General features: G+C 32.1%; 1 protein-coding gene and 2 long non-coding RNA genes across 6 annotated transcripts in view; 2 read left to right on the top strand and 1 right to left on the bottom strand.

Moving 5' to 3' along the window:
• The window catches only part of LOC143252835 (uncharacterized), a 42260-nt gene extending 32897 nt beyond the window's left edge, over positions 1-9363 (top strand). Inside the window, exon 3 of the long non-coding RNA XR_013029193.1 lies at positions 7386-9363. This is a non-coding gene — a long non-coding RNA (uncharacterized LOC143252835). The remainder of the gene's footprint in view (positions 1-7385) is intronic.
• Positions 9364-12033: 2670 nt separating this feature from the next.
• Positions 12034-16672, bottom strand: LOC143254585 (uncharacterized). The gene is made up of 2 exons (XR_013030270.1): positions 16570-16672; positions 12034-12383 (listed from the first exon to the last, which is right to left on the bottom strand). It is a non-coding gene; the product is annotated as an uncharacterized LOC143254585 (long non-coding RNA).
• Positions 16673-22123: 5451 nt separating this feature from the next.
• botv (exostosin like glycosyltransferase 3) overlaps positions 22124-23260 on the top strand; it is a 55446-nt gene continuing 54309 nt past the window's right edge. For 3 of the 4 annotated variants that reach the window (XM_076505579.1, XM_076505581.1, XM_076505580.1), the window contains exon 1: positions 22306-22950. The gene's annotated coding sequence lies outside the window, so the exon portion shown is untranslated. Of the gene's footprint in view, positions 22148-22305; positions 22951-23260 lie in introns of those variants that run through there. The other variant, XM_076505583.1, reaches the window with a different exon arrangement.

The raw sequence follows: 23260 nt of genomic DNA, 5'->3' as shown, positions 1-23260 counted from the left end.
TCGGCTGTGCCAAGACGTAGAACCCCAAGTTTGAGTTTGGACACACTCATTTTACATACTTTTTTCGAAAGTTTCAGCCATATCTGCTACATATAAGTAATGAGAATAGACACGATTGAGCACTCTAGGTCTTTTCCTGTTCGAAAAGTTGCCCTTTCTACACAGTCATTCGCTAAGTACCCTCCGCCGTACTCCCAAAATTTAAACACTGTAACGTATTTACTATTATGTATTCATTTTAATATCGATGTTTGTTTAAGTTATATATGTATTTAGAAATGTGTTTAATTTATAGCATTAAATACGTTTTGCGACATTTTATATATTTTTATCTCAACATACTCTGTATACAGGTGTTTCGCTATACTTCCCAGAATTTCTACAGTAGTTTATTTTACATGTAATGAGCGTTGTGCCTTACTCTCAAGTCGTTTGAAGTATTTTTGACCAATTCAGAATATAATATTCTGAATATTTCTTTATCACTTAAGTAGTTCTACAAGAACAACACTACAATTAAAATTACTCAAACAAGTGAATAAACATTTTGAGTAATAATTTTTCAATTAATTATCTTTCATGCTCTACGAAGACAATATCTGTATTTAAATCAAGTAATTAAAGGTTTTCAGAAACACGATTATACAGAATGTATTCCAATGCCATCCAAGAAGGAGAGAATATATCGCTAGGCCGACATGACATAATGACGTACACAATGCTTAACTATAGATTTAAATCGTTCAGAAAAAGGCGATACCATACAATAATTAAAACCTATATTTTGACTAATTTGACTACACAACATTTTACAGAATGTTCTAAGCCTTTGTTTAAAGCACTTAACTCGCAATTTAAGGGTCGTAGGCTCGAATCCCCGTCCCACCAAACATAGGCGCCCCATTCAGCTGTACTGATGTTATTATATGATAGTTAATCCCACTATTGGTTGGAAAAAGAACATATTTATTTATTGTCACGCATTATATTTCTATAGTTTATCTCGGACGAGTCTCCGATTTGCTATGTTACCTATTATTATTTCAAATGGCTTAAAATTTTAATTCAAAAGTTAATTGAATGTCGATAAGTATCAGATTTAAAAGATTGGTACACACAATTTTCCTTCTAAACATAAATATATTTTAATATACAAACAATACTTAGTCTTCTATCTGTTCTATAACTGAGTGAACTAATTCTATGTTAATACACAGGTACACTTTGTTAAACGGTTTGCAATGTTCGAAATATATAAACATTCCTGGTCAAACATCTGTAGTTTTCCGTTTAAGAAGTGTTTATTATGGTTATAACTTCCGAAATTTCTAGTATACTAACTGTATCAAATCATCAATATTAAACTGTCTCTCTGCATTGCGTTGGTTAACTTTTCTAAACTTTAAGGCAAGGTTCTCGAAAGTTTAGTTGGCAATAATACTGGCAGTAATTAGTATTTTGCATACAAGTATCATACATTGTTGACTCTTACGCTCAAGAACCTTCTACAAATTCAGTGAATAGGCGGGACTTTCACAATACACGTTTGAGAACATAAGTCACATGCATTTGTAAATATATATTAAACTGAAACAAACATAGATATTAAAATAAATATGTAATAGTAAATCCGTTACATTATCAACAATACTGTGATTATGAGGAGGAGGCCTCAAACTGAAATACTACCTTTAATTTTTTTTAATATTGTTTACCAATCCAGCTTACACTATGTTGCTACATTTAAATTTGCTTATAGCCATGTGATCTGGCTTTAGAGCTCAGTTGTTAGCAGCTTACAGGCTGAGATAACTTTATTTATATAATTTTATGTAAATAACTTGGTATGTGGAGATCTTTAACGAAAAATATGTAGAGAATACTTTGTTAGAAATAATGTCATAATAATTATAATGAACATAAAATTAACAAACTAAAAGGTACAAATTCTACGTTGTGCAGTTTGAAAATACAATGCTCGACCAGAGGTAAATCTTCTGAAAGTTGATCGATGAATTTCACTGTTTAGTTGGATATTCTATTATAATAGAGCCAGCCATTCTTTTTAAACAATGATACTACAAAGTGTGTTCTTGTACAATATGTTTGGGGAAACAAATCATAGCTGTGACAGATTTACTATCATGTCTATTTTAATACTAAAGTTTGTTTAAATTAAATTTATATTTAGAAATTTATACAACTTATACTGTTAACTCTGTATTGGAAAAATCTCGCCTATTTAGTGAAAGTGTAGAACATTCTATAGTGTAGGAATTAACAACATCATGTGTATATAAACATTAGCGTATCGTTTATATTGTTGCATAAGCTGAAATTTCGTAAAACGTTCCTCACACGTATAAATATAACCAATGCGTCATGCCAAAAATAAAGTATATCTTACTGGTTTGTTATAAATCTCAAAAGCTATAACTGTGATTGTTATAATGCTTATCAATTGAAACCTTCATATACTTCACCAGGAATGTTTATAGATTTCGAATATTACAAACTATTTCAGTTGAGTAGATTCGCGATAGACAATAATATTTTTAAGAAAACATTATATAACTTCAGTGGTGAATAACTCGACGTGTGGCTGGCGAAGAACGAATAATATAGTTAGCTAGCTCCCTATTAAGTGGATTATATTTACATCAACTGGAAATTAATTCGCTTATCATCATCAGCAGCATTCTCTTCACATCTAGCAGCACCCAAGATCTTGATATCATCAGCAAATTTAAGTAATTTGTTGACCATTTCTTCATCTATGTCATTATTGTCAATCAAAAAAGCAATGGTTCTAAAACTGAGGTATACCACTTATGACTTTTATCCAGTTTGACTGAGCTCCATTTATAACAATCCTCTGCTTTCTCCTGTCAAGCCACTCTTCTATAAGGCTAGTTAATTTGTCCCCACACTTATAGAAAATAGTTTTTTCACAAGCCTTTAATGTGGAACTTTGTCAAATACTTTCTGAAAATCCAGATACACCAAATTTACACCTTCATCCTCATCAACATCTGAAGTAGCATTCTCAAAGTATGTGAAATGATTTGTAGATTTTTCTTTAGTGAAACCATATTGACTACTCACTAAGATTATCAACTAATAATAGGCCTATTATTACTGGGACGACTTCTATTACCTCTCTTGAAGACAGTAGTGACATTAGCTAATTTCCAATCTGTTGGTACTTGTTTGCTGTTCAAAGACTTACAAAAGATTATGGCAAGTGGCTCATATATCCAATATTTAGTCTCCCTTAAACCCCTTGAGGAAATTGTTCTGGCCCAGGAGACTTATCATTATTTAAACTCCCTAATTTTACTTTAACAGTCTCGGAATTTATGCAAGTGTCTTGTTTAACTTCGTTTTTGTCTATCATTTGCTCAAAATGAGGAATACTTTTTAAGTCTTCATTGGTAAAAATTAAACAAAAGCAGAATTTAATACTCTAGTTATTTCATAATCATCAAATACAACTCTTTCTTTGACATTACTCAAAGGTCCTATCCCAATTCTAACATTTTATTTACCTTTATGTGCTTTTAAAATCTTTACTGTTAATTTTTATGTTTACGGACAAAGTTATTTTCATACATCCTTTTAGATGTCTTAATTCCTATTTGACTAACTTTCTCGAATTCCTATAATCTTATAAATTTTCTTTAAGTTCTCTGGCTGTAATTATTTCAAGAATTTGGGCGTAAACGTGTTGGAATCATTGTTTGCCTAGTCATTCACATGTTTCAAATGTGATGAATCAAACGATGCGAGGTTAGTCGTCACAAGTGTTTTCAAAATAATTGGCAAATAATTTTATTTGTTCAGTATACTTTGGTGCTGTTTCCTTATTGTATCTTATGGTAGGAATGCTACTGTTGAACTAATTCTTCGTGATAGATTTAAATTTACGCCAGATTAGAGTGGGGTATACTTAGAATTATCTATCGATTTACAAAATTTCTCCCAGTTGTTGTCTTGTTGGTTTTGAATGAGTTTCTGATATTATGGTTTCTACCAGTGATTACAAGTTTTAACATGGGGAAGCAGGCGATGATAAATTCTCCTCTAAGCTGCCTCCTACAAATAATTAGCTGATGAACTCGGTTGTGAGTTTCCATGCAGTATTGTCTGAGTTCTATATTATACTGATACAGTTTCCCTAATTGGAATGGTGGTGTCTTTAGCGTACATATCTATTTCACATTGAATCGAGGCGTTTAGTAATATTTGCATTCAGGGTAACCAAAGGGATTATGAATAATCGTAAGATATTAACTTCTGAGAGGTAATATTCCTATGATTGGTGTCAATGGAAAACAATATCAGGTTATGATCGCCTCCAGTGTTACTGTGAACTTGAAAATTATTGGTATGATTAATTAATGCATCGGGAACAATTACTAAGTCTAAAATATATTGCGAGCCATTAAATCGCCTGTGTGACATACTAATGGTGTTAATCATAACGAGATTATTATCTTCTAAGATTTTTTGTAGGTTTCTGCCATACTTATTAGTGACACTACAATGAAAATCCATATGTTTATAGTTCATATCACCGATGATAACAGCGACGAAACTAATTATATAAGTTTCGAAAAAGTGTTTATGTCAGTTTACTCTTGGGAGAGACATAATGGTTGGCAAAGATTATTGACGATGATTTGGTTTGGTTTGAAATTCGCGCAAAGCTACACAAAGGCTATCTGTGCTAGCCGTCCCTAATTTAGCAGTGTAAGACTAGAGGGAAGGCAGCTAGTCATTATCACCCACCGCCAACTCTTGGGCAACTCTTTTACCAACGAATAGTGGGATTGACCGTAACATTATAACGCCTCCACGACTGAAAGGGTGTGATGGGGATTCGAATCCGCGACCATCGACGAAGAATTAGAATGATGAATTCTGTATAAAAGTATTTCGTTATTATCGAGTTATATACCTGAGAGAATGTAACTTTAAGATATTTATAGCATAACAACACTATTCTGCGACTACCATTATTTTCAGGTTATATCGTGGGATACCAAAATTGCTGCTTTAATTGAGTAAAGTGCTGCATTTAAATGTTTTATAAGACAAACCACCTAGTATATTAATTTGTAATAAAGTAGCTAGTGTTAATTAGTAGTAATAATTTAAAGAAATGGACTTAAACGACTTACGCTAAGCCATAACCGGATGTTGGTGTCGTCGCTCCAGGGCACGTCCCATAGTTACTAGATTACTGAGCTCTTTGGTTTAGAAATAGTCGCGGTATTCTTGACCTTCAAAGTGACCAGGTATCGAATTATAGATCCATTGTCTAGCTCGAACAAGACATCTGACATGATGACAGTAATAGTGGCTAGCAGGTATTCTATATCCATTGTTGTTTTGGATGGTTGAACAGATATAGACTTGGATTTGATGGCTTCAGAGTTGGGATTTCTGCTACATATTACGATTTCAAATAGCCGGAAATTTTAATTGTAATTTAGAAGTTAATTAAATATTAATATGTATTAAATGTATGATATTTACTTAAAAGATTAATACAGACAATTTTCTTTCTTAACACAAATATATTTTAATATACAAACAACAATACAATTTATACTAACTGTTTTACAACTAGTTATTAAAGATAATGATTTATGTACAAACATTTTACAAACTCACAAACAATATTCAGTCCTATATATGGTCTGGAACTGAGTGTTTTATCGACGGTCCAAGTCCAGCGAATTGATTCTGAGTAAATATTGTCACACTTCACTTAAGCTAGCTAGCTGTCTGTTTTTAACTGGCCTCACGCAGCTTACAAGCTGACTTTTTTACCAATGAAGATATCTAATATCCTCGTAGAAATGCTGAAGTCCGAAGTTAATTCACTGAAGTTAAACGATTTGTAATGTTTGAACTTTGTAAACATTCCTGGTCAAATATCTATAGTTTTCCAATTATTAAGCGTTTACCACAATTATAACTTCCAAATTTTATAATATACTGACTGTAGAGACCCAATAATATATTAAACTGTCTCTCTTGCATAGAGAGATTATCGAAAGTTCAGCTGGCAATAATACTGGTAATCAGTACTATTTTACTTAAACACATTGTACATTGCTAATTCTTACGCTCGAGAAGCTTCTACAAATATATATATATATATTTATGTATACAGTGTATAAAAAATTGTAATCTTCACTTTACTACAACTCTAAATTTTATGAGACATTCATGAACACCTCTAAAAAGGAACTAAGAATGAATTGTTTTCTACATGGTAACGTAACAAACTTTGTTGCGTGATGGCAACAGGCAATTTTTTATGTGCAATGCATTTTACGCTAAATTTCTTAACAAGTAGCGTTTTGGATATATATGTTAAAAGGTCCATCTCGAAATATTGAATCAGTCGATGACCATCAGAAAATAAGTATATCTTTCTTTATATTTTCTTCATTTACTTTTAGTATACTCTACTAAGAAAATCTGGAAAAGAAATCATTTCCCAAACAGTAAATTTTAGCTTTACTCTATAATATTTAATTTACATATGAGGAACATCTATAAAAAAAAAGAGTAATACAAAAACAAAGATAATTTTAAAACAACTCAAAATTATATAAACTCGTACAGATATAGTACAGATCATATTGTTGTGAAACCAAGAATATAAATAATGCTGAACAATTCTTTGAAGAATACCAATAAATTTGGCGATTAGTAATCTGTTCATGGCGTTTCATTGAAACAATCTTTTTTTTATTATTGTTAGGAAACAATCTTTTTTTTTTATTATTGTTACTAGATTTATGTTTCCATGGGTGTAATTATCGGCTTTCATGCATTACAAAATATTAGCTTGACTCGTGGATACTATGATTGGCTTGTATGCATTTCTAATTATTAGAGCTTGACCAACTGTTGCAAAAAAAATTCGTAACAAAAAATTGGAAGAATTAACTACGTCCATGTCACGTAAGAGTTTATCAGTACGAAATGGATAGCATTGAATCGTGAACTAATTCTAATATAATATCTTCATACATTAGTGTCACCTATTGGGGTAAATCAGTAATAGTTAACTCTATAGATTTCTTTAGTTGAACGAAAACACAAAGATACGGGTAATTGTGCTCTTTCCACCACGGCTGTTTCCCGCTGGGACAGCGGTAAATCTTTGAATTTAAATTGGCAAAATCAGGGTTTGATTCCCTTCCGTATACACAGAAGATAGCCTGATGTGGCTTTGCTATAAGAAAAACAAATACTGGGGAACAGCACTGAAAAAAAAACGTTAAAATTTTAATTTTTATATGAGAGTGTGGAATCATTAGAAAATTTACATACTTATGTCGTTTTTTTGTCGTTGTTTGCAGTTCATAGTAATGATTTTTTTTAATCATTTGCTGAGAAGATTGAGAATAATAACCCAGCCCGAGTCCAAATCCATATGGATCAAGTCCTGGGTTGTTCCTTCATTCGAGCATCATCATAAACGACAGCTTGGAGTGATCATCCAGCAGAAGTTGTAGTCGATCGCAATGGCATAAAAGGCGTAGCAGAAGTGGACTTCATTATTTCATATTGGTCTTATAAAGGACAGCGATATATCCCACTAGATTTAAAATAATGAGGAATGAGTGAGAAGTTATATCTAACCTCTATCGTGATTTAGAGTAGCGTTTTCGTGTTCCATGTCTTTCCAAATACCTTACTCTAAATGAATACACAACGTACTCATATTGCTTTAAAATATTTTTCATTTATTTTGAAGGTAATATTAACGGTTTAGTTTAAAATTAGAATTATTCTATAATATAATGACAAGATAGGTTGTGTGTTAGAACTTTATGTGTTTAAGTTAAAGCAATTATAACTTATTCTACAGTACTATAAGAACGTATGGCAGATGTGGTTTTGCATCATGAATATTGTAACTGATAATTCACTTTTTTAAAAGTAAATCCATACATACTACGTATCTTGTTATATAGTGGAGGTAGAACACCAAAAATGTACGAAATTATGAAATATATTTACCAAAAATTCATTAACCTACTTTATTATCAAATAAAATCATCGCTTCAAATGGAGAAACACTGCATATTACTTGAAAACGTTCTTCTAAAATAAATGTTCGTTTTATAAAACATTCTAAAATTACAAGATTCTTTAAAATCCAATATCAATCTATTAATCTATCTGTATACATTGTGTGGCTTGTCAAAAACTGTTACAAAATTTAATATTAATCGAGAAAAAATTATATCCTTTGGGACACTCATTTAGTGTTACATAAAAATAATAATTTAGAAATACGTGTTATTGATCTATATGTATAATGGAAATAACTGAGGTACATAAGTAAGGTGTTATTTATTGTTAATCACGACAGCAGTCCAAAAACGTTTTTTTTATTGTTATAGAAAAATGGGGGAACAATGATTGAAATTGAAAGACATGGCGTTTTGCACTGAGTGCTGTTTATTTATTTTGTCTGGGTAAACGAATGCTCACACAAAGTTCTTTTGTATTATGGAAAAACAATAACTGATTTTCGAATAACTATATATACATAAGGACCTACTGTAGTTACTCCTGGTCACTAATATCGTAGTCTACTAATAAAGCTTTATATGAATACCATCCACTGGGAATAAAAGGACCCTATTCTCTGTCCAACAGCTAGCTTCCATCACCATCTTCAATTTTAGCCTCTCCTGCATACATAATAGGAGCTAGACATTTAGATTTACTTAATTATATATTCATAGAGTTTTATATTTCTTCAATTTGAATTATCCTGCACAAATTTAAGGATGAATGTATTTTGTGCACGATTTCCCCTTCCACCAGAAATCAAAACAGATTTAACTAAAGAGCATGTAAGTAGTAAAGGAGGCACTTCATAGACGGTAGTGACATCACGTTATAATAAATGAAGACAGAAGGTAGTAGGGAGAAGAGAGGGTTATGTTGTCAAAGATGGCAAGGTCATAGTTACACGTTTTGGCACCAGATGGTGTGTGGTTACAGAAGAGTTAATAGGTCCCCATGATGGATGATTACATAATAGTATTAAAAGTAGAGAACAATAGATCTTTGTTTGTTTGGAATTAAGCACAAAGCTACACAATGGGCTATCTGTGCTCTGCCCACCATGGGTATCGAAACCATGTTTCTAGCAGTGTGAGTCCGCAGACATACCGCTATGCCACTTGGGGGCACTAAATAATACATATCTCATTTCAATAATTAATCATTAATTACATAACTGAATTGTCCTAAAAAAGAATGTTTAAAACTAATTAATAAAATATTTTATAATTAGTTAATTAATTCATTAATTTATGATTAAACTGTCACAAAAAGAACAATTAAGACTAACTAATTTGTCCTAAAAAGGATAATACAATAACTTAAATATTAAACTATTAATTAACTAATTGTAATTAATTCATCCTAAAAACACAATGATACGATAATTAAAACTAATCAATCAAGCATTTCAAACGACATGAAATATTATTTATTGTAACATGATTAAACATTCATTTTACCAAGCTCACAATACATCTATGTAGTTTTAAACCGATATCACACAATAATTAAAAATTATACTTTTACTAATTTAACTTTATACAACAATTTACATCGTCAGTAAAATGTTTATTATGCAATAACACGTTTACTAATTCGACTTTATGTCAAAAAATAATTTATACGGGTTTCTGTTCCCCAGTGGTACAGTGAAATATCTTTAGACTTACACCCCTAGCAACCATATTTCGACACACGTGGTGGGCAGACCAAAAATAGCCCACTGTGTAGCTTTGTGTTTAATTCTGAACAAAATGAGCATTTTACTTTATTTCACGGTTTACAAATGCATACTCAAAAAAACGGACGTAATATTTTCTTATCATTAGTTAGTCTTATAAAAACAGTATGATATTTAAATCCTACTAGATCAGGTGATTAAATATTTTCAGTAGTAAATTATTATATTTTCTGTAGTAAAAGGACTATATCTTACTCAATCTTACCAATGTAATATATGACTATATTACATATATAACCCTCATGTAACTTTGCGCGAAATTCAAAAACAAACAAACATTATGAATAGATATTGCTCGGAATACCATATAATGATTACTCATCAAAGTACCTTTACTCAATAATATTTTTTCTCTGCAATGAGTTAGTGATTCGACAGGAAAAGAAAAGTAGAATAAAAATTATGGAATCGTGTGTAAAATGAAAGATCGTTAAAAACTGAAATTTTTGTTTGAAAATAATAAAACAGAAATGTTGTACTGTAAAAATGATTTAGATACATATGCATAACATTTAAAACATAGAAAATAAAAGCCTATGATATACTTATTTGTCTCAAACAACTGACGAAAATAAAGACAAATATAGCGACTTTTATGCTTTGCTTATCGGTTCTACATGGCTAGATAGTTAGAGCGTTGATTCATAATGTGAGGATCATGGATTGGAATCCCCCTCCCTCTTAACAAAAAAAGACTTGTCTTTTCATCCATGAGGAAGTTATAAAGTACGACCAATCCCAATATTAATTTGTAAAAGAGTAACCCAAAAGTTTCGCGATGAATAGTTTCCCTGCTTCTTTTGCAATCTTTTTTCTCAATATTCTAATCACTCATATCATACTGACTACAAAATAACTCTTTATAAAAAGTTTGGAAAAATACACCAGCTAGAAACAAGTCATTAATTTTAATTTTTTTTTAAATCAAGCATTCTTTTAAGTTGTGTATTGAGCTTTTTGAAGAATTGATTGATATGCCGCTACCAGAAGCATGAGCATGAGCTTTTTCTAAAGCCATCATCTTGTTTTTTAACAATAATGTCGTGAATATTATATCTGTTATACTAATAAAAGCCATTGCTCCAGCAAACTATTTTCTCAGAATATTTTATGTGATATTTTTCCAAATTTGGGCAGTTAAGTAGGCGCAAAACATAATTAACTTAGCATTATTAATCAGCTGTCGTTCCTTATCGTTTACATAACTAATGTTTCATGTCTTTAAGAATATGATTCAAGCAATTGAAGTTCTACTTAGGAAAATTTTTATCAGTTGCGAGGTCGATAGACTTCTCTCTGTCAATAAGAATAATTAACGAAAGTTCATGTACAAAGGAAAATACGTTTTCCAGACGTTCAAAGAAAGCTAAGTGTATTTCTATCTCTTTGTTGTTGTGCAAGATAAATGCAATGGGAATAATAGATCTCTATTTAAAACCTATATGTCTGAAAAGGACATTAACATAAAAATCGCCACAATTAAAATTAGTAAGGTATCCCAAATACAGATCAAGGGAACATTTGGAGACAATGCTTCTCAATTTATTTCCTAAGCTTGGTATACTAAAGTTTACAAAAAAAATCAGACTTCAGCTGCTATTGCCATACATACAAGCTGTTTCACAAGCAGCATACACATCATTATTATACAAATGGTGTTTTCATTTGTCATTTTTAAATTGATTTATCATCTCAAGACGGCTGGTATAGGAATTAAAACTTTAATTAAAATAAATTACAGAACAACTTTTTGACCTTCTTAGTTTGCTTAATTTTCAAACTCTTTTTGATAACCTGAAGATGACCTAAGAAGGTAGAAACGTTGTTATGTACTTTATTTTAATTAAACTTTTAATATCCATATAAGCCGTCTTGAGAATATATTTTTACTTCGAGTGGGTTGTTCTCTTTTGAAGACTTTGACAATAACGATTGTACATGACATAGAAGGCATGTCTTTCCTACCAATTTTCTGTACACTTGCTTTAGTTTGTCTCGCACTTCATGAATCATTGCATTGAGTGTGGATGAAAAAGTTTTACAGTAAATTCCATCCAAATTACTTTTCTGTTGCCGTGAGACTTCTTTACGACCTTATTATGGTCACCACTGTCATGAAGTAACGCGTTACAGTTGGTCTGAGTATTAATTAAGGTAAAGGAATGACGATAACAAACATTTCCATGTCTTAAGGCATAATATATTTGTCTTACTTTAAGAAATTTAAACAGTTGGTTTATAACTCCAACGCATATTGACGAAATTGCACCACATGTCCAGTCTTCATGAGAAGCCACATCAGTAGGAGATATACATACACTTCTCCACCATCAGATTTACTTGAAGGAAGATCGGAAATCTTTCAATAATCTGGATTGCACAGTACATCAATATCATCCTAGACTGAAACAGTTTCGGCAGTGCAGTAAAAAATTGCAGTTTTCTTGTCCTTTTTAAGGAAAACAGCTGTAACACTATTTTTATCGTTAATGTCGTTCCGGTGTTCTTGTGATGTTTCATCATCGCTTTGTACCTATCAATCATAGTGTAGCTATAATAAGTTATGCTGAAAGTATAACACAATATTTGCGTTTTCTTCTTTAATCAATAATAATGTATGTGCAGAAGAATCTGTCGTTGTATGTTGTTCGTTAATTTTGAATCGATATATTATAGGATAGACAGCTAGTCAACGGTAACAATAGTCAATTCTTGAACGACTGAATAGGGGTTTCGCTCCTAATATTTATGGTTTATACACAGCCTCAGTGTACAAGTATGTGTTCTTGCGGGTAACGATCCGCAAACCATGAACACTCGGATTCATAATTTGAGCACAATCTACTTTTATTGTAACTTTTTGGAAGTTTGTAAAGTATTTTTTCCTAACTATGTTCACAGTAATATCAATTAAACCTTTGTTTGTAGTAAACCTTAAAATGCAATGTGTGATGGATTTACTGTTATATATCTATTTTTGTTTAAGTTAAATTTATATTTAGCAATGAACATAAATTATGCTGTTAAATCTATATTGCGATTTTCTCGCCTATTCACGAAAGTTATAGAAGATTCTCAAGTATAAGAATCAACAGCATATGTGTACGTAAATACTAATGTATCGTCAGTATTTTTATGCAAGCTAAAATTTCTATAAACTCTCCTCACGCCTATAAATGTAACCAACACGACTCGAAAAGAGATAGTGTGTATTATTGGTTTGCCGTACTTGATATGCTATAAACCTCTGAAGCTGTAATTGTAATTAACGCTTACTACTCTGGAAATTCAAATATCTGACAAGAAACGTTTATAAATTTCAAACATAACAAATCATTTAACAATGCACATCTGACATTAATATTTTCACAAAAACTTTACACTATTTCATTGGTAAGAAAGCTCGACGTGTGACTGGCGAGGAAAGAAGTATACAGAGTTAGCTAACTTCTGGTTAAGTGAATTGTATTTACAATAACTCGAAATGTACCCTCTATAATTTATCAATCAAGTTGTAGATTACATAGGAGACTTTAAATTTTTGTAATTTGTAAACATTTAGTATATATATCATTAGTGTAACAACCACCATTGTAAATTGTTTTATTGTTTGTATATTAAAATATATTTGTATAAAGAAGAAAGAAATTGTGTGCATCAACCTTGTTGGCAAATATTATAAATAAGGAACATTTCGATTATTACAATTTAACTCACTTTCAAGGCTATTTGAATTGTAATACTAACAAAATAACTTTAATGACATTTTTAGTTGTTAACTGTTGGAATGTATGTATAGGATTGTGAGAAATGCTTAAGTTATTGTAAAACAGAAAGTATGTTTATGTATATAATGTTCATATTGAAAACACTTTTATGTCAAATAAATTCAAATGTCTAACCTAACATATATCTTTCAAGGACAACAAGGTCTGTATATAAAGTTTATCCAGTCTGTTAAATTACCAAACATAAAATTCAAAGCCAACCGTTATCATATAAATATTCATCAAATTGTTCATAAAACTCCATTAAATTTAATAAATCCGCCACATTTGAAAGCAACTCATTTCAAAGACCAGCCACCCAGTAAGAAAAGTAAAACTGTCTAACCTCAAGATGACTAATACTGACTGAAATGTATATATTTATTTTCTTATTCTACTCTTTTCACCAGTCAGTCGAAAAATTAATGCATCTGAGCTATCTCTTCTCTTAACAAAATGAAATACAAGAATGACACACAATCAAAGTCTTCATTTCTTGAAAGAGAAAACAGTTTAAGAAATCTAAAAATGTCATGGTATGATAAGTTTTGCCTTCAAGATATCAACATAGTAACCCGCCTCTGAACCATTTTCATACAATTCAATGCTCTTCTTAAAGTAAGGAGCTCAAGACTGAACAAAATACTTCAAATGAGGCTTAACCAGTGCAGTGGACTTAACAGATAGCCCGATGTGGCTTTGTTATAATAAAGCACACAAACATAACCAGTGACATATACAATCAGATAATGTATTTTTTTAGACTGGTAATGAGCATTTCTGTAAATACAAACTAAAATCTCATTTTCTCTACTTTTACTCGCAACACACTGCTTGGAGAACTTAATTAAATAAGCTGATCCACCCAAACGCTAGGTACCTTTCTCACATAACACTATTAAGGCTATTTCCATCATAAGTCAAATTATGATAATTCACATGTAATATCTTGCATTTATTATAATTGTAACGGAATTGCTTTTATATATTTATTTCAATATCGATGTTTGTTTTAGTTAAATATATATTTATTATAATTGTAACGGAATTGCTGTTATACATTTATTTCAATATCGATGTCTGTTTTAGTTAAATATATATTTATAGTTGTTTGTTTTTTAAATTTCGCGCAAAGCTACGCAAGGGCTATCTGCGCTAGACATCCCTAATTTAACAGTGTAAGACTAGATGGAAGGCAGCAAGTCATCACCACCCACCGCCAACTCTCGGTCTACTCTTTTAACAACGAATAGTGGGATTGACAGTAACATTACAACGCGCCCATGGCTGAAAGGGTGAGCATGTTTGATGCAACGGGGATTCGAATCCACGACCCTTAGATTACGAGTTAAATATATATTGCAAAATTTCCGCTTATTCCCAAAATTTGTAGATGATTATCAAATGTAAGAATCAATAATTTAATGTGTGCGTAAGTAAAATATTATTGCCAACCAACTGAAATTTCGAAAACCTCAAAGTATAAATGTAAAACGGCTGGTTTGAGTTGAGAAAATTTTTTTATTTAGAGGAGTGAACAACATTTCGACCTTCTTCGGTCATCGTCAGGTTCACAAAGAAAGAAAAAGGTAACTGACCGATAGTTGACCACATGTTTGAAGGGAGCTGTGTAACTAAATGTAGAAATGCAGAGAGCGTGCTTAGATGTTTGATTATATTTATTAATATAGATATAAAAGTGTTCCTTTGTGGTGGTTTATTTTGGGCTTGAGTTGTTGTATAAGTAAGGCTTCTTTAATTTTGCGTATGTTTATGCTTGTTTCTTTATTTATTATTTGGATGTTTTCTATGGTTATGTTGTGTTTATTTGGTTTGCAGCGTTCGAAAAAGTGTGGAAATGACTTTTTGTGATCTTTGAATCTGGTATCGATTTTTCTACTTGTTTCTCCAATATAGAAGTCGTGGCAGTTATCACATTGTATTTTATAAATAATGTTGGTGTGGTGTTTTTCAGTGTAGTTTTTACACAGTATAGACCTTAGTTTTGTGCCTTGTTTTTGAATATATTTGGTATTAACTGGAATGTCGTATTTTGTTACTAGTTTTTGCCAAATGTTGGTTATTTTTTTGCTGATGTCGGGAATATATGGTATGCAGCTAGAAAAACTAAGATGCAAACAACAGAAATTTACAGCATAAACAAACATATAAATGCCAACATTATCATAATTTCGGAAACACTTTGCACAGAGAAACAAAACACCACAATCCCCCGGAATCATTACATACAATATACCCTATTTCGAAAACAATAGAGGCATAATAGCTTATTTCAGTATAGAAATATCACATCTAATCGCTGCAGAAGATTCTTTTAAATCAAGCATAAATGAAACTATATTTTGTAACATACATTTTAACAACCGGCTAACAATCCCAATCCTAGCCTTATATTGTTTACCTTCAAAAGACATCGACATTAACTTCTTACAGAAATGTGTTAATCGTAATCCAAAACCAATTATCATCGGGGACAGAATTAAGAGGAAACAGAAACACACATAGAGGGTCAATTATAAAAAAAAAACATTCTTTCTACAAACAACATGCACCTAATAAACGACCACACATCTACACATTTTTCAGCCGCTAACGGCTCATACGACGTACTCGACTTCATCATAGCTCCGAAGGAAACAGTAAACATAATCTCTAATTTTAGTGTACATGATGAAATCACCAGTGACCATTTCTCCATTTCCTGCATAATTCACCCGCGCCACCCTGCTGCGAGGTACGTGACTCCCTCAGTGTACACGTACACCAAAACAGATTGGCTCTCGTTTAACGCTTCACTAGATTCCTATCTACCCGACTCAACTGAACATGCTAACAACAAAACAGAATTAGACAACTATGCTAATCAAGTAAAAGAAGGCATACACAAAGCCATTAAAAACACAATCCCTAAAACAAAGAAAAAACACTCACATAATCAATGGACTCTAACACCGGAAATTCATGCACTAATACTCAAACGTAGGCAATTAAGACGAACACACTTTATAACACACGATCCGTCTATCAAAACACAGATTAACAGAACAAATGCAAAAAATTAAAAAAACAAGTTAAAATAACAAAAGAAATTAATTGGCAAAACTTTTGTAAAAACTTGGAAAAAACCAAAAACAATCCAAAAGACGTTTGGAAAAATTTAAGAGTATTTTTTCCAACAAAAACACAAATTACTTCCTTCAACACATCACACACAACAACATAATCGCAAGGTCGGACTCGGAGAAAGCCGACCTATTAGTCGACTACTACGAATCCTCCTTCGGTGACTTAAATTCAGTCGACTTTAACACACAACACCAACAACTTCATAAACATAAATCAATCTTCATTCACATCACAATTCCCTGACGAGACATTAGAAAGATACTCAAGTTCAATCAACAGGAAAATTACCATCATTGAACTTAAAATTAACATCAAAAACTTGAAAAACACTTCCCCCGGACATGATCAAATACCAAACATTATTCTCAAAAAAGGCTCTACTCTCTTATTACAACACCTCACAAGCATCATGAATATCTCACTAACAACTGGTTACTACCCCGACACATGGAAAAAAGCCATCATTACCACGATTAAAAAAAAAAACAAAAAACAGAACAAATCCAGATAATTTCCGTCTCATCCGTCTGTTAAGTTGCCTTGGCAAACTGATGGAAAAAATTATCTCAAACCATCTTCTTCATTTCTGTGAAATAAATAATATCCTTCCGGAATCTCAAAATGCCTTCAGGAAAAACAGACAAACAACAGATCACCACACACAACACACCGAATCAGTCTACAAAACTTTTAATAACAACCAGATAACTGAAGGTGTATTTTTAGATGTTAAAAAAGCATTTGACAGCGTATGGCACAACGCCTTTAAGTGCAAATTAACACATTTAAAATAAATCCCACTATTATTAAATGGATATCAAACTTCCTAACAGATAGAACAGCACAAGTAAAAGTCAATGAAACTATATCCAAGTCTTTCAAAATAACTGCAGGAGTGCCCAAAGGATCAGTTCTTTCTCCACTACTGTATATTATTTTTGTCAGCGATATACCTTTCCCCCAACTTAAGATACACTCATAATTCGCAATACGCAGACGACATTGCTATCTGGAGTACCTCCAGAAACCCAGTAATGGCCATGTCTCGCGTGCAAGAATCACTAAACAATGTCTCGAACTGGAGTAACAAGTGGAGAGTGGTTTTAAGTCCAACCAAAACAGAAACAATCACCTTTTACAGAAAACTAAAAAGACAAAAAAAACTCTAGAAAAAGTAAAATTCTCACTCGGAAATACGTCCATTAACATGAACAAACACATCACATTCCTTGGCATCACTTTCAACACAAGACTAACATGGAAAAAACATGTTAACAGCATACACTCATCAATCAAAAAACACATTTTACATTTAATGACTAACTAGCAAACACTCAAACCGCTCACCAAATGCCATTATTCAAATATACAAGGCTTACATCCGTCCGTTAATAGAGTATGGATGTCAAGTCACATATAATATGTCAAATAACACACTTCAGAAAATCCAAGTACAACAAAACAAAATACTAAGAGCAGCATACAGACTACCACCATACACTCCCGTAAATTATATACACCAAATCAGTAACTTACCAACTCTTAGAAACAGACTAACAGAAATGTCATACAAATATTATTTAAAAGCAGAACACAGAAACAAACTAACTGCATCACTATGTAAATTAGCCAGTGCACCAACCAAATGTATTTCATCATATAACATATTTCAGCAATTACAAATCACACAACAAAGTACTTAAAGGGCAAAACTCGCGTAAATATTATGTATTTTCTTTTTCAGGTCTCGAGCACAGGACAGGCAAATCTTTCGGCGCCTGTCCTGTGAAAGTGAATTTTTCTCAGGGCACTTCCGTTTCCTCCCACAGCCAAATCTTAGGCATTGGATCTTTAGATCCCAGCCAAGGCTATTTACTTTGACATCTGCTTTTTGGGCTCTGGCCCGGCTGGTCTCTTCGGTGCTACTTTTGTCTCTCTCATCAGTATTATGACTAAACTCACTCCTTCTCCTAAAAAGAGTCAAAATAAAAGAAAGGCAAAAACCCCATGCCAATTTCAATAATCTTTCACGAGAGAGGAAGAAGAGGAACCACAACGTTCCTGATCACCCCAGTTGGAGAGAGAATTCTTCAGATTTCTCTCTCTCTAAACTAAACCCCTGCCACGTTACTTTGCGTTTGCGTTAGCCAGGAGACTTGTGATACTTTCCACAGAAAACAAAAGAAAAAAACAACCGAAAACAACCAACAGAAAGAAGACAACTTCGACAATTTTATTGACATCCAACAGCCAAACTTCCCAGTAAAAATTAAAAATTAATATTTTCCAGAAACACATAACACAGCATCTTAATCGATTTTTTCAAATAATTTTCTCAAAATACCATCAACATAATTTCACAAAACAAAAAACTAAAAAACAACCTTACAAAAAGAAACATTAATTCCATTAAAAGCCTGAAACAAGCTAAGAACATTAAAATTCTAGAAGCAGAAAAAGGAAACGCTATAGTTATAATGATCACGAATGAATACATTCAAAAATGAAGAACATCTTAGCAGACACAAACACATTTAAACCAATACACATAAATCCAACAGAGACACACGAAAAACAACTAAACAAAATACTATTAAAAATTAAAAAAGCCAACACAATTTCAAAAATATTTTATTCCTATCTACGCAAGACCGACTCACGCACACCACAAATATACGACATCACCAAACCTCATAAACCGAATTGTCCATTACGAACAATAATCCACATATGAATCGTTTAATTACAATCTTGATAAATACATAGCATGGACATTCTCCAAATATGTAACATCAGCTAGCTCATTCATCAAATACTCTTTTAATTTCAAGTCTAATCTTAATCAACTTATTCATAAAGTCTTAATGGCCAGTATCGATGTTATATCCCTCTTTACAGAAGTCCCAACCGCTAAAGCCTGCAAGATAACCTTAGACCTCTATATCCGAGACCCTAACCCATTAATAGACATTCCCAACAACCAATTAGCAACCCTCATAGAATTCACCACGATGAATACAAAAAATGGTCTAAGCATGGGCAACCCAGAATCACCAGTTCTAGTCAATATTTTTATGACAAAAGTTGAAACACAAGCAATTACCACAGCATTACATCCACCACTATACTGGTACAGGTATGTAGACGACATTGCAGGATTCAGATTTGCAGAACACACACTTAATTTTTTTCAATCACATTAGCTCTATACATCTCAACATTAACTTCACATGTGAACAGGTTTGTTTGTTTTGGAATTTCGCACAAAGCTACTCGAGGACTATTTGTGCTAGCCGTCCCTAATTTAGTAGTGTGAGACTAGAGGGAAGGCAGCTTGTCATCACCACCCACCGCCAACTCTTGGGCTACTCTTTTACCAACGAATAGTGGGATTTACCGTCACATTATAACGCCCCCACGGCTGGGAGGGCGAGCATGTTTGGCGCGACTCGGGCGCGAACCCGCGACCCTCAGATTACGAAGCGCACGCCTTAACCCTCTAGGTCATGCCAAGCCATGTGAACAGGAAGAAAGCAATCAAATATCATTTCTTAACCTCAAAATTACAAGAATCGATACATAATTTAAAACAGAAATCCACTGAAAAATCACCCATACTGGACTATATATTCCTTGGGAGTCAGCACATGAAACAAAACAAAAACTCAACATCCGAAGAAACCAAATAAACACAGCCATAAAACTATGCTCACAAGATAAAATTAACGACGAATTAGACAAAATAAAACAATACTTCATCAACATCAAAAGTTTCTTCCACAAACTGTAGAAAACATTATACGCACACACCTAGACAAAAAAGCAAAATCAACTAACAAAAGTAAATATATCCCACGAATTAAAAATCACGAAACCATATATTGCTGCATACCATATATTCCCGACATCAGCAGAAAAATAACCAACATTTGTCAAAAACGGGTAACAAAATACGACATTCCAGTTAATACCAAATTAATTCAAACACCAGGCACAAAACTAAGATCTATACTGTGTAAAAACTACACTGATAAACACACACCAACATTATTTATAAAATATAATGTGGTAACTACAACGACTTCTATATTGGAGAAACAAGTAGAAAAATGGAAACCAGATTCAAAGACCACAAAAAGTCATTTCCACACGTTTTCGAACACTGCAAACCAAATAAACACAACATAACCATAGAAAACACCCAAATACTAAATAAAGAAACAAGCTTAAACAAACGCAAAATTAAAGAAGCCTTACTTATACAACAACTCAACCCAAAAATAAACCAATACAAAGGAACACTTTTATACGTATATTAAATATATATATATTCAAACATCTAAGCACGCTCTCTACATTCCTACACTCAGTTACATAACTCCCTTCAAACATGTGGTCAGCTATCGGTCAGTTACCTTTTTCTTTCTTTGTGAACATAATGATGACCGAAGAAGGTCGAAACGTTGTTCGTTCCACTTCATAAAAAATTTCTCAACCCAAACCAGCCGTTTTACATATTTATTTTTCTATGCAAGTGGATTTTCTCGTCATCACTGATTTCGAGAACCTCGCAATAAAGTTTACAAATCGATCTGCCGAGATTATATTGTTGGTTTTCTACGATTAGTATACTATAAACCTCGTAAACTCTAACTGTGATTAACGCTTGTTAGTTGGAAAACTATAAATACTTGACCAAGAACGTTTATATATTTCGACCATTACAAACCTTTTAACTTCAGTGAATTAACATTGGACGATAGTATTTCTATGAGAAAAGTCAGCTTTTAAACGACAGCCAAAAATAGACAGCTAGCTAGATAGCCTTTAGCGAAGTGTAAAAATATCTCAAAAGTAATTCGCTCATTGTGAACTATCAATGAAATATTCAGTTTCAAATCAGATATAAAACTTGGTATTGTTTGTAAATCATTTGTATGTAAATCATTATTTGTAATAACCGTTATTATGAATTGTATTGTTGTTTTGTATATTTAAATATAATTGTGCTGATAAGTCAGATTGTTGGCAACTATTAGAAATTTGATAATATCTACATCCAATTAACTTCTAAATATAAATTACAATTTAACTCAGTTTTAGACTATTTTAAATTGTAATATGTAATATAATAAATTGGAAGCTTGTCCGATGTAAATTATAATACATAGTATGATTTAAAATAGATATGTCTAGGGATTTACAACGCTAAAATCAGGGGTTCGATTCCCCTCGGTGGGCTCAGCAGATAGCTCGATGTTGCTTTGCTAAAAGAAAACACACACTAAACACACACCACTAAATAATTTAGATGCTTTTGTGAAGGAATAGTATTCACTCCTTGTCAGCAATACCAAGACCTCACTCAACATTATCAACAAATGTAAGCAATTTAATGACCTTTCTTTCATCTCTTGCGTTGATGTTAATAAAAGAAAAGAAAAAAAGTCTATCAGTGAACCATGAATAGCCTCACTTATTAAATTAATCTATGTTGACTGAACTCCTTTTATAACAATCCAGCCATTTTTTAATCTGACAAATCAACTTATCCCCACAAGTATCGAGATAATTTTTAAACATTTTATGACAAGTCTTATAAAATGCTTTTAGAAAATCTAATAGGTAACCTCATGTTCGTGAGCAATTACTTCTGAAAATATTAACAGAGTAGTATGGCAAGGTTTTATTCTGGTGAAATATTCCCGGCATCTGTATCTTTGGCACAAAATGGCTACGTAAAACATTTTATTTTCTGTTTATCACAGTGCTCCACCAAAAGAGTTTAAAATATTATAAAATTTAGGGTTGTGATCAAGCTAACAGTAGATTAGTTGTGAACGAAACAAGAATAAAACGAAAAATAGGCTGTTAACATTTGTTACGTTTAGTGTAAAGCCTGTACTCCAACTGTGGTTTTAAAGTGTGATTTCTTTAAAAAGTGATTTTTATTTGTATGTTGTTGTTTTTTCTTAAAGTTAATTAAAGTGATAAATTCCGAAAAACTGATATTCGTAATAATAAATAACCATAAAATCAAAAACGAGTTTTCTTTTCGTAATTCAAATTTTATCTACTATTCGTATTCATCTATCAAGTTGAAAAGTAAATTACTAATACTATTAGGCTTTTTACCTTATACGGGACTAGTTATCCATTACTTGATATCGTCTCTTCATTTGAATGGTAAGTACTTAAAATAGTAATTGTCTAATAGTGTTAGTATAGTAGTTGTAGGATTACTTAACGGTACGTATGTTTCATTTAACCTCGTATTACACTTGCAGCTTCAGTATAACCCAGTGAATCATCCTATACCTAACTGTTCAAAGACAGGACACTATGTTATTGTATGAAGTACAGTAAACTATCATATTCCTAACTGCATAAAAGACTTAGTTTAGTTACTCTGTTAATGTATGAAGCACTGAAACATTAAATAATCAAATTCAAAGAACAACATTTCGACCTTGTTAGGTTTAAATTATTCTGGGTA

The sequence above is a fragment of the Tachypleus tridentatus genome, chromosome 6 (assembly GCF_004210375.1).
Source record: "Tachypleus tridentatus isolate NWPU-2018 chromosome 6, ASM421037v1, whole genome shotgun sequence".
NCBI classification, from domain to species: Eukaryota; Metazoa; Arthropoda; class Merostomata; order Xiphosura; family Limulidae; genus Tachypleus; species Tachypleus tridentatus.
Note: the sequence above shows the minus strand (reverse complement) of the source record. Positions and strands in the feature narration are given on the sequence as shown.